The sequence below is a fragment of the Glycine max genome, chromosome 10 (assembly GCF_000004515.6).
Source record: "Glycine max cultivar Williams 82 chromosome 10, Glycine_max_v4.0, whole genome shotgun sequence".
Classification (NCBI taxonomy): domain Eukaryota; kingdom Viridiplantae; phylum Streptophyta; class Magnoliopsida; order Fabales; family Fabaceae; genus Glycine; species Glycine max.
Genome location: NC_038246.2, coordinates 7,261,062 through 7,272,773, shown reverse-complemented (window position 1 = coordinate 7,272,773; position 11,712 = coordinate 7,261,062). Strand labels below are relative to the sequence as shown.

The window sequence follows — 11,712 nt, the reverse complement described above, 5'->3', positions numbered from 1 at the left end:
GGGTAACCATAAACATTCTTGTTCTGGGTACAAACTTCTTAATCTTGAATAATGAAGAGTATAGAATTTGCATCTTATGCTGTACTAGCTTCATAAATTATAATTTTACTGAATACTGAGAACATTTATGATCAGCAGGAGGAAGGTAACGAAGGTCATTGAAAGATATAGCACCTTTGCCATGTGTTTCAAAATCATCTAATATTATAAAAAGGTTTAACTATATGACCAAATGAATAAAAGATAATTATCGATGACCAAATAGATTAGGAACAGTATCGATCAGATAATCATCCTTCTCTGTTGTCTTAATTTGTTTTCATTTCAAATAGTAAAGAGGACGTTCCACGTAAGATAGAAACATGTCCATACATGTAAGCACTTCATCCTCCATAGCATAGGAAAGAAAGAAAAACAGGAACGTTAAATATGAACTTATTAGAGATTTTAAACGTTTAAACCAAGGGGAAAATTGTTGACAATATATATGATTATATTAGTCATATATAATGGTGTTGCTATTTCTCTTATTATTGTGGTGGCTTTGCAATTTCCCACGATTAATTACCAGCACTACATACATAAGTTGTTGAGTGAGGTCAACTTCTAGTAAGCCTCCACATCCAACGAAAGGGGGTCTTGGATTTCTATCACATGCATCATGCATGTTGACTTATGGAGTCCCTTTATTCTTTCCCTTCTACTTTAATAAGAACCACAAGACCATTTCCAATGTAGATTATTTATTTGGTAATTTCTTAAAGTAAGAATCACTTCTTATTTCCTTCTCCCATTAAAAATACTAAAGTAGCATCTAGGTGGAGATTCTCCTATTGATGAAGTGACATCTAGGTAGAGAACTGGTTCTTGTATATATATAAAAACAAAGGTGTTGTAAGATTTACGTTAAAAAATCAACAAAAATTGAAAAAAGTAAAAAGGAGGACACTGTGAAAGTGAGAAGATTTGGACGCAACTGTGGGTGTCCAAGGAAGTAGTTCTCTTGTATACAAAGGGGGAATTGATTCCTGCACCTTTTACCTTATGCATTGGTCAATCTGGATGTAAAATTATATTCCAGATTGATGATACTTTTTGCATTTATTGAATGACCAATCTAAAAAATAAAAAAAATTAAAATTGGGGTAGAAAGTAATTTTGGGGAGCAGCTGCCACAAAGTATGAATATAATCTATTGAATTGGGTTGGGTTTGATCTATTTTAAAACCCAAACAGATGAAATAGGTGACAAGTTAGTTCAGGGTGTGGTAAATAGATTAGTTTATTATAATATTATCATATTATGAAAATTTGAAGAAAACAAATATAATGCAAAAGATCAAATAAAAAATGACATTTCACATAAAACTAAAAAGAAATATAAATATTCCTACTTGGTCGAAATGGTTAACCAAGATAAGAGAAAAATTTAAAAGAGTTTAGAATAACTTATAATCCTATTCAATAAGGTACAATCATAGAATACTAATATACTAAATTTCATTAGAACTTCGCGGTTAAATATGTTTACACAAAAGTAGTACTAAAATGAATAACTTCCTAAAAAGTCCTTGGGTTGCACATCTTTTTACACCTTTTAGTAATTTTTTTTTAAATTAATTATCCTATCCAATGACTCATCTGTTGTGCAAGTTTTCATGTATTTTTGAGATTTGATGGTTTAAAAATCAATACAAAGAAAACAACAAAAACATAATGCAATACATTGTGTCTAGGTGAGTGTTTACTCAACAAATAATAATGATAGTAGTAGTAGTAAGATGTAAGTTGATTTAGTTCATCTTAATCAATTTTGGAACTCATCAACTTGATACCTGACCTAACTTAATTGAGTTAGTAAAAATTAACCTAGCTAAATAACCTAATTGGGTTGGGTCAAGTTGACCTGAGTCCATTTACACTCCTAGTATAAAGTTTGAAAAGAGAAGGGATTGTGTAATTGTGATTTTTTCTTGTCACTTTCATTCTATTTTAGAGTGTGTCTTGTTAATCTTTAGTTCTAAATTATGTAAAGAAAAGAGAAGGAATTGTATTATTCTTGTCACTTACAAAGTTTGAAATAACTCTGTTCTCTTTATTATGATCAATTCATTATTTCAAATTTTCAATGACCACAAACTTGTTTGTAGTTCTAAATTATATAATAATTTATCCTTTTCCGCCAGACTATTTCCATGATCCAACATATCAAATTGGAATTTTTTCGTGTTTTTTCCACCAAAGGGTAAAAATGAATAAACTGCCACTTTATTCCACAATTGCTTCAAGTTTTATATATGTTTCTGCATTTTTTATCAAGACACTAGAAAAACGTTTAATTAAATTATTTATGCAAAAGCACTCAAGATTATTCCTTATTATTCCTTTCCTATGTTTGGTATGTTATGAAATCAATGAACGGAATTTGGGTGGGTGAGGGTGCATATTTAACAAATACACAATCTAGCTTGACGTATGAACTCCATTGTATTGCTACAACACAACTTGCTGATTAAAACTATAACCCTAACAGTATTTTGTATTAGTACATATAACATAACGCATCATTCAACATGCAAAACTTGACACAATGCTATCTTAGCATGACTTTAATTAACAAGACACTCGTAGTCTTATACATAGGAAAAATATGTAAGCATTGTCTTAAAATTAGATTATAAAGGTGCAAATAAGTATAGTGGCAGATAATAATCATGTCAAATCTCACAGAAGTTAATGATGAAGGCAAATGCTAGAATCATTAAGAAAAAATGATACAAAAATAACCTGATACACGGTTAGTCGGTTTCACACCCAGAGAAACACTAACAAAGAGATCCTTGCTCACCAGTCCCCACCCCCAACTAAAAGAAAACATACTAATTTCAAAGGCGTTTTGCTGGGCATATCAAGCTACAACCTCTTGAAGGCAAATGCTATCCAAGGCACTGCCCACAGTAACATTCACACCGTCCAACCCGGCAGTTTTTATCCTCTCTAGATCAGCCATTTCAGTCACACCACCAGCATAAGTAACAGGAATCTGAAAATCAAAATGCATCAATAATATACACACTTCAAATAGTTTCTTCAAATAGTTTCCAGATACAAACACAATGGAAATCTGATCGATTAGAGGCACAAGTTTTTAACTGTTAGTATTTCAGAGCCAGTCTTTCAAACAACGAAAAAAATTCTTTCTTACATATGCCACTCCTCAATGGAAATGGACACACATTATTTAACAAGGTCAAACACCCCCAAACAATCCTTAATGATTGAAAACTTACGATATTTGAAAATTTTGAAAAGTTCTTTAAAATGGGTGAAAATAAAATCAAGGGCTACCAACCGGTGAATATTTGCCAAAGCAAGCCACAAGCTCTTCATCAATTCTCAACCTACAAGGAGATTTCATTTATCATCAGATGTATTTTCAATGCATGCATATGGAGTTGTGATTTTTTTTTTCAATCTGTGAAATAAATTCTGTTGATCTTGAACACAACCATAGATTCCCAGATATATTCTTTAACTAATATTTTGAAATAACTACCAGAACAGATAATTTGAAACATTTCACACAATACTTTGATTGAAGTACAACATATAGTTTTTGTTTAATCAACTGTTGATTTAACAAGACAACAATGATAAGGAGCGTGTATACAATACTGTTGGGAATAATAATAGTTAATGCATTGGGGAAATAGACAAATAGTATATTCATGCATCACATGATAAGATGCATTTATTGTTCAGGGTACGAGACTATTAGTGTATAAGGAGTTGCACTCAATTCATTGGGCAATATTCAACTATTGTCAATTTTTCAGCGACATCTTACTGCTGCTAGCTTTTCTGGTGACTTTTAAGTTAACTCTAGCCATTTCCAGCTGTGTTAATCTCCAACTATTGTTATAGCATTTAGCAATTGATCTAAGCATGCCTTATGCTGCCATTTCAACCATGTCTAGTGGATACAGTATTATTAAAAAAAAAAAAGAGGATTTATTGTAACAAGCTTAAAGCTTATTAAGCTTTAGGTTGAGGGAGTGTTGCAAATAATAATACTTAATGCACTTAGCAAAATGTTCATGGATATTAGTGTCTAGGGAATTTCACTCAATTAATATTAGCCAACAAAATAGTCTCTACATTCCCTTTAATAATAAAGCATTTTCATTCTCTGAGTTCTTTGTCTCTCTTAATTCTACCCTTTTAAATTCAACAATTGCCAAATCCAAAAAATTAACTAAATTGATCTTTTGATATCTAACTTGTTTATTTCATAACTATTAATTGCAGAGTACTTCTGATTATGAAACAATCTCTTTATGTACAAAACCAAAAAGGGAAGCAAGCTTCATCAATCACCAATTAAACTACTTTGATGGCCTTCGTACAGAATCAAAGTTTGAGCTCAAATTTGATATGTCGACAATCCAAAAAATACTATTAAAAGTAGTATTTGATTAGTCCACTCACTCCAGTGCACTTGAGATGACAAAAAATCTAAAAACATTTTAACGAATCTTATTCCCAAATTAATTGTCAATATTTTTTTGTATGAAAGTGGAGGCTCTTGGATATCAGGAAAAGTGGGAATTAAACTAGGATGTACATGGAGTGACGGAGATTGAGAGACCTATGCAAGAATACAATGTAAAGATTTTTGATGTCTTCTAGTAGCATTGAAAAAACCAACAAATAGGCAGAACAAGTTACTTACAGAATACTTTTCTACTTCTTCCAGGATACATTACCAACTATTCTAATAAATATGGAGTTATCATAAAACAAAAAATATTACTTACTTCTTCCCTTCAACATCAACACCATGAACCAGAAACTCATCAGCAAAGTTGGCAAGAAATTCCGTCACATGAGGATCAACAAAAAACATCACTGAACTTCTGCCATCTATCAGTGACAATTGCATATTTACCATCCCGAGCAATGAAAACCATGAGTGCTTAATAAATAATGCAACTAATGGATAAAAAAGAATAGAAATGTTACGACATGTAGGTAACATCATAAAATTGTCCATAACGTTCGTTCACATGTGGATCAAATTATCAATTCATGAAACGGTTTCTTGATTACAAACGCTTCCCTCAGCTAACACGGAACTGCTCCAGTCAAGAGTATTTGAACACTTTTAGCCAATTGTTAAAAAACTCCCATTTTTCTTCTGGTATAAATTTACCAACATCATCAAATATAAAGATAACTATTAGTAGTTTAGTAACTTTTTTCTGCAACTGAGATCCAACACAAGCCTCTCTTTTCCAACAATTTGAACAAGATCTTTTAGCCTTTCAAGATCCATTTGTCCATTATTGAATACATACTGCAAAGACAGAATCAATAAATATAAATGTCTAAATAACTTCCATTAACAAAATCCACATAACATGTTCTTCAATGAGATAATCAGTGAGCTGAGTTAATGCAAATCAAGATTGGAGCCCCCCAATGGAAATTAACGAGCTTTTCTTGCCATCTGACAAACATATTATGGATCCTTTTTTGTGTTTTCATTTTTAAAGTCTAGATTTGAAACAAAAAAAAAAAAGAACAACTTTACATCAAAATGAAAGGGAAACTGCTCTTCATGATTGAAGACCAAGCGCTATATACAATGTGATTAATGAGAGTGCATTTAAGAGGAAGCTCTATCCATATACATTTAATGAAACATGTTTTTTTTTTCTCAATGTATATTAGATAAATAATGATAATGGAATGAAAACATTGAACAGCCCAAAGAAGGAAAAAAAAAAGATGACTTACAGATGTCACAATGACATGGCTTGCTCCTTCTTCAATGCAACTCAAACAATTGTCAGAATTTATTCCCCCTCCAACTTGCAGACAACCTAAATTTTACCAGTCCTCCACAGTAAGTCCAGCAGAGCAAAAATCTGAGTTTTAAAGATATCATCAACCATAAAAGACACAGGGAATGCTATCTATATTGAGATGGCATAGACACTTTCAAGGCCAATACAAATAGTCTCTTGTCAACAAAATGACCAAAACAGAAAAAATAAGATGCAATTCAACATTAGCCAAATAATATATGTCCTGTATCTTTTTACTTTTCTACTTTGGACTTTGGAGTGTAAATTCAACCCACGATTATTTATAATGAGTGAAAGCTTTGAAGTGTTATTTAGATAGGTGACACCCTATAACTAATTAATAGCGCAAAACTTCTTAAGTTAGTGTGTTTGAATTAGCTTATTGAAGAACTAATAACTTTTTTAGCTGCTTGGGTGATATCTTTGAAAAACCAAAACAATCAGTTCCCTAAAATAACCGTGTATACTAAGTGGTTGAAAATTAATTCTTTTCTTCAAGTAGATGTGTAGTGGCATGATGCTACTCATGCTAGCAATACATCCTCTAACGCTCTCAAACACACTCTCACTTATTGGATGAAGTTCATGAGTCCTACTAAATATGTGTGGTCCCATTCCCAAATTAACAGCGCCCACATGAATTTCAACCAAGAGAAATACTTGCAACACATTTTTTAATATGTTTTTTTCGACACACTTTCAACTACTAGTTAAAATTTGTTGGAAATCATAAAATTATATAAGTCTTAGCTTTTTATTTAAATGAACCTCACTCATGATTGTATAGTTTTTAATAGATTTTAAACTAATCCCATGAGAGAAAATGTTGTCAGCACTCCTCTATCCCTTTCAACCTATTGAAGAAAAACATGTTGAAATGAAAGTCTATTTATTGCTAGCATTTCTCTTGGTTCCATACTTGCATTTGTCAAAAGTTTAAAAAACTCATATCGCATCCACCTTGTATCACATTCAAAAAACTACTAATTAGCAGCTTTAAGCACGATGTTGGGGCGAAAACCCGAATGGAATGAGGTGCAGAGAAACTTCGCATTCTCGATGATCGGACGGAGCTACGATGTTCATGTAATGTATCTTGAGGTTGGCTTACAACAACAAAATAATAAGATTTAAATACTTTTTTTCCGTGCAAATGAGTGTTTTTCATTTTTATTTCTGTAATTTTTTTATTAGCTTTTTTAAAATATATTTATTTTATTTTTTAATCTTAAAATATTTTAGATAACATTCTAAACAGTAAAAAAATATGTTTTAAATAATGAAAAAACATTCTTTAAAATAATTTAAGATAAAAAATAAAATAAACATATTTTACCAAGACTAAAATAAAAATAAAAAAACTCTAAATTATGAGAATAAAAAAACTCTAAATTATAAGAATAAAAAATATATTTAAGTTAAATAATAAAAAAAGCCTTGAGTTTTAATTATAAGAAAAATAATTTAATTATTATTATGAAAAATAACACTAACATTTTCTATAACACACTTGTTACGGAAGAAAGAGAATGTGTTTGAAAGAATATATTTCTTATTATTATCGTGGGGTGAGTTGTTAAATTGTGAGCCGTTGGATCATACGAGGTGGCTGAATCAATCTCAATAGAAAGCGCCTGCCACCTACCCTATGCTATCGAATATCGAATAACAGAGAGAAACGCAATCTCAGACAAAACAACATCATTCATTTGATTTGCGAGAGAAGAGAACAGAACAACAACGATCAATGATTCAAAGCCTTGCTCTTCATTTGGCTGCACGATTCCGACATTACCACAACCTCGTTCGTCTTTCTTCTTCTTCTTCTTCTTCTTCTGCTTCCACTCTTCATCATGCCACTCCCTCTCCTTTTTCCTCCGAGCCCGTTCACATCACCCAAAACTGCGTTCGAGTATGTTCCCATTCCCAATTTTATTTTTTTCTTAACTTTTTTCATTTTCGGATCCAACTATGTTTTTTTTTCAATGCGCCGCTGAAACCGAAAAAGGAAACAAAATCCAACCTTGGCTATTCTTCCCTGCAATTCCGTGACACTTTTTTTTGTAAACACAATTGAAAGAAAAGATTATTGTTGTTTTATTTATTTTTCATGTGTGATAGATATTGGTTTGGTCACGTGAACAGTGCCTTGATTTGTGTTTGGCAAGTGCAAAATTGGGAGAGAAAAAAAAATGTTATAATTTGTTGTTTGTCTGATATATCTGGTGCTAGTATTGGGAAAGCCATAAAACATGCTATTGTTTGGATGCTATTGTTAGAAATGTCACTTTGAGGGTTTGGTTGTCCCGTGGAAGCCCTAGGAAGAGCAAGCTCTGTTGTTATTTGTTAATCCTTGATGTCATTCTGCTACCTTCACATACTCTTACACTTTCATTTAATGCCCAATTTGATTTAAAAGAGTAAGGAATTTTGGATTGTTATTTCCGACAGTCTGTAACTCAAGTTGAAAATTTAGTCATTTTCATTGAAATGAAAGAAACTAAGGCACTCCTGTCTCTCCAACTAGAGGCGTGGCTGCATGATTCCTTCTCTGTAAATTATTAACAAATAAATGCATTCCAAAATCGACTGTCTATTTGTCTTGCTTCAGTGGTCAATTATGATGACTTATATTTTTTTTTTTTGACAGGTTTATCATGACCTATTGTTTTGTTTAAAGGTTTAAATAATTTTTTAGTCCTTGTAATTTAACATTCTTTACTTTTCGTCCTTGCAAAATTATCCTTTTGCTTTTAATCTTGTAAATTATGTTTCTTTTGTTTTTATTCCTTAAAACACTTTCAATAGCGCTTTGAACAGTGAAAAAACATTATTTAAAGTGTTATAGGGACGAAAAACAAAACAAACATAATTTATAAGGACTAAGAACAAAAAATAATTTTGTAAGGACGAAAAACAAAAAAAAAACGCCAAATTGCAAGGACTAAAAAGATATTTAAGCTTTGTTTAAATCCATGAAATTTACATTTAATTTGATTCATGGACCCTCTTTCCCATGCCTGTGAATGTGATTTCATAGTGTATAAGTCACAGAAGCTGTGTATCATTACCTGTAATCAGTACTGAGTTATTAACCCATGTCTACAACTAATTAACATGTAACAGAGAATGAAGAAACTGGAAGGTAGTGAATCATCAACAGATGGAAAAACGCTTGTTTGAGTGTGGAAACTGGTGGATGTTCTGGATTCCAGTATGTTTTTAATCTAGATGATAGAATCAACTCAGACGACAAGTAATTACCTTTTCCCACTGAAATTTCAAGATGATTTTCTTGCCTACTGTGTCCTGGACCCCTGGGCATGAATGTGCTATGCCCTTGTCTTTACAACTTTTGTTATTATATTGGCAGAGTTTTTGAGAAAGGAGTTAAATTGGTTGTTGACAACATATCATACGATTTTGTAAAAGGGGCGACTGTTGATTATGTTGAGGAGCTAATCCGTTCAGCTTTTGTGGTAAGTCAAGTACTCTTGTGAGCTGATCATGACCTATTATTTTTGTTTTACCCCCTCAATGCTATCTTCATTATTTGCACTTCACCTTTATTGTGACACAGGACTTTATTATTGTGGTAACAACTAGGGAGGAAAGTTTCTTTGTGCATGTTTGGGAATTGATGGCTTTTGAGGAATAATTGTTTCTTTTGTTTTTCTTTCCTAGAGTTCTCTAAGAAGGAAAATTTCCTCAATATCAGCTAAAGTTCATCACAGTTATTGTTGGGGTGTTGCTGATTTGCTTGTATTAATAGTTAGTTTGAATTGGAGAACATTTCACTGCTATGCTATCTATGGTTCAGATTTTTGATAGGTCTCATAAGAAAGAATATGAATTGAGAAGAACAGCTCTTGTATAACTCACTGTTCAAGGGTATCAAACACCCTTACAAGGGACAACTGTAATACAGTTTCTGTTACAGAACTCTTCCTGACTTTATTTATTCCCTATTATTTATACTTACCTACCTACAACCCACTTAACTAACTGCACCCTTATTCCTTATAGAATATATATTCTTTTAATATCTCCTTCTTCTGATTTCTAACAAATTCAAAGGACATTAAGGACCTATACAATCTTTTGAAATCTTGGAAATTTAAAAAAGCAAAAGAATTTGGGAATTTATCTGAAGGTTTTCATAAAAAAATCCTAGGTGAACCTGCTGCAGTTGTTCTAAATCTAAATAGACTTGACTTGATTTGTAATCAATCAAGTAATGCCGATAGATGCTCTTAGAAGTCTTTTGATACTAAAACATTAAGAAACATCATTCCATGCACTGTGATATTATGTTTTATTATCCTGCGTAAGCACAATCAGTGATAACCAACTGTCATCATGTTATTTGGGTTCACTTTTGAATGATTTCACAACCATGTTTTCTCTTTTGTTTCATTTCATGGTATCATGCTTATTTAAGAGAAAGTTTTGCAGCAGAACCTTAAAAGTGGTGTGTATGGTTTTCATCAAGTACAAAACTATTAACTTGTATGTCTGAAGAGAAGTTTTGATGTGAAAATTGACGTAGCTGTTGGTACAGTAAGGTGTATATGAAGAGTGCAAGGGAGAAAAGAAGCGTTTGGTTATCATTACTTTGTTATAAGGTTCCATATTAGCATCATTAAGGTATCTAACCAATTACAAATTTACAGTCAGATTCTGGTTTTATGTGCAGGTGACTGAAAACCCCAGTGCAGTTGGTGGTTGCAGTTGTAAAAGTTCCTTCATGGTGAAACAGTAGTGATTTTGCTAGTCCTTCTTGCCTCTTCACCCACTTCTCAGATATTTCTTGTAACCTATGAAGCACCGACACCGACACGGACACCGGACACGACACGGACACGTGGACACCTGTAATGTCCAAAATGTAGGACACGGACACGGCTATATATATATATATATATATATATATATATATATATATATAATTAAATAAAATAAAGTTACATAAAATTAAATATGAGTGATATGCATAAAAGATCTAAATTGAAAATCAAGATTTATATATTCATCATCATCTAAAAAGAACTTTTCCTATGATAATGAGTCACAAAAAAACACTAAGAGACCTCATTATACAATTTGTACGCTTTGTTTCTTTAAAAAAAAATTATAAAGCAAGATGATGAATTAGCATCTTCAAGTCTTCAAGAATTTCACAAACTAGCAATCATCATTGAAAAAGACACCTTCTAACTCTGGTTCATCTAAAGACAAACTAGCAATTTCAAGAATACCACAATCATCAAGTGATCCAAAATCATCTCCGGCTACATCCCACATTTTAGTTTCCTCTTGATGATATTGTGGAGTATTCCTTGAGAGAAGTCGTAGGTTGTTATGAACAAATACTAAATCTTCAGCTCTATGTGGTGCCATCTTGTTTCTCTTTAAAGAATGTATAAATGAATATGTACTCCAATTCCTTTCACAACATGAAGATGGACAAGGTTGCGCAAGTAGCTTAAGGGCAACCTTTTGAAGTATTGGAGCATTAACGCCATGAACTAGCCACCAAGCTTTTGGATCCATTTGTCCTCTATCATTTAAAGAATCAAGATCATCAAAACCTTCTCTTTCATCCGAGAAGTTGGCAAACTCAATATTCACCGTCCTCCTTACATTCACATCAAGAAAGAACCTCTTGAAGCATTTTAATCTTTCACGAGTGAGTTCCAAGTCTTGATGTGGAGGAACTCGATTAGAATTTTCACTTAGCCATTCATGACGATAATATCTATAATTAAAAAGAAATATATACATGATTAAAATTTATGTAATTCTAAAAAAAAGGTAAGTAAAAAAGTATAGAGTTAATTAC

At 32.1% G+C, this 11,712-nt stretch overlaps 2 pseudogenes; one reads left to right on the top strand and one right to left on the bottom strand.

The window, feature by feature from the left end:
* Window positions 1-2,717: 2,717 nt before the first annotated feature.
* Window positions 2,718-6,485, bottom strand: LOC100785951 (1-(5-phosphoribosyl)-5-[(5-phosphoribosylamino)methylideneamino] imidazole-4-carboxamide isomerase, chloroplastic-like; annotated as a pseudogene).
* A 929-nt stretch (window positions 6,486-7,414) lies between these two features.
* Window positions 7,415-10,796, top strand: LOC100819426 (iron-sulfur assembly protein IscA-like 2, mitochondrial; annotated as a pseudogene).
* The last annotated feature ends 916 nt before the right edge of the window (window positions 10,797-11,712 follow it).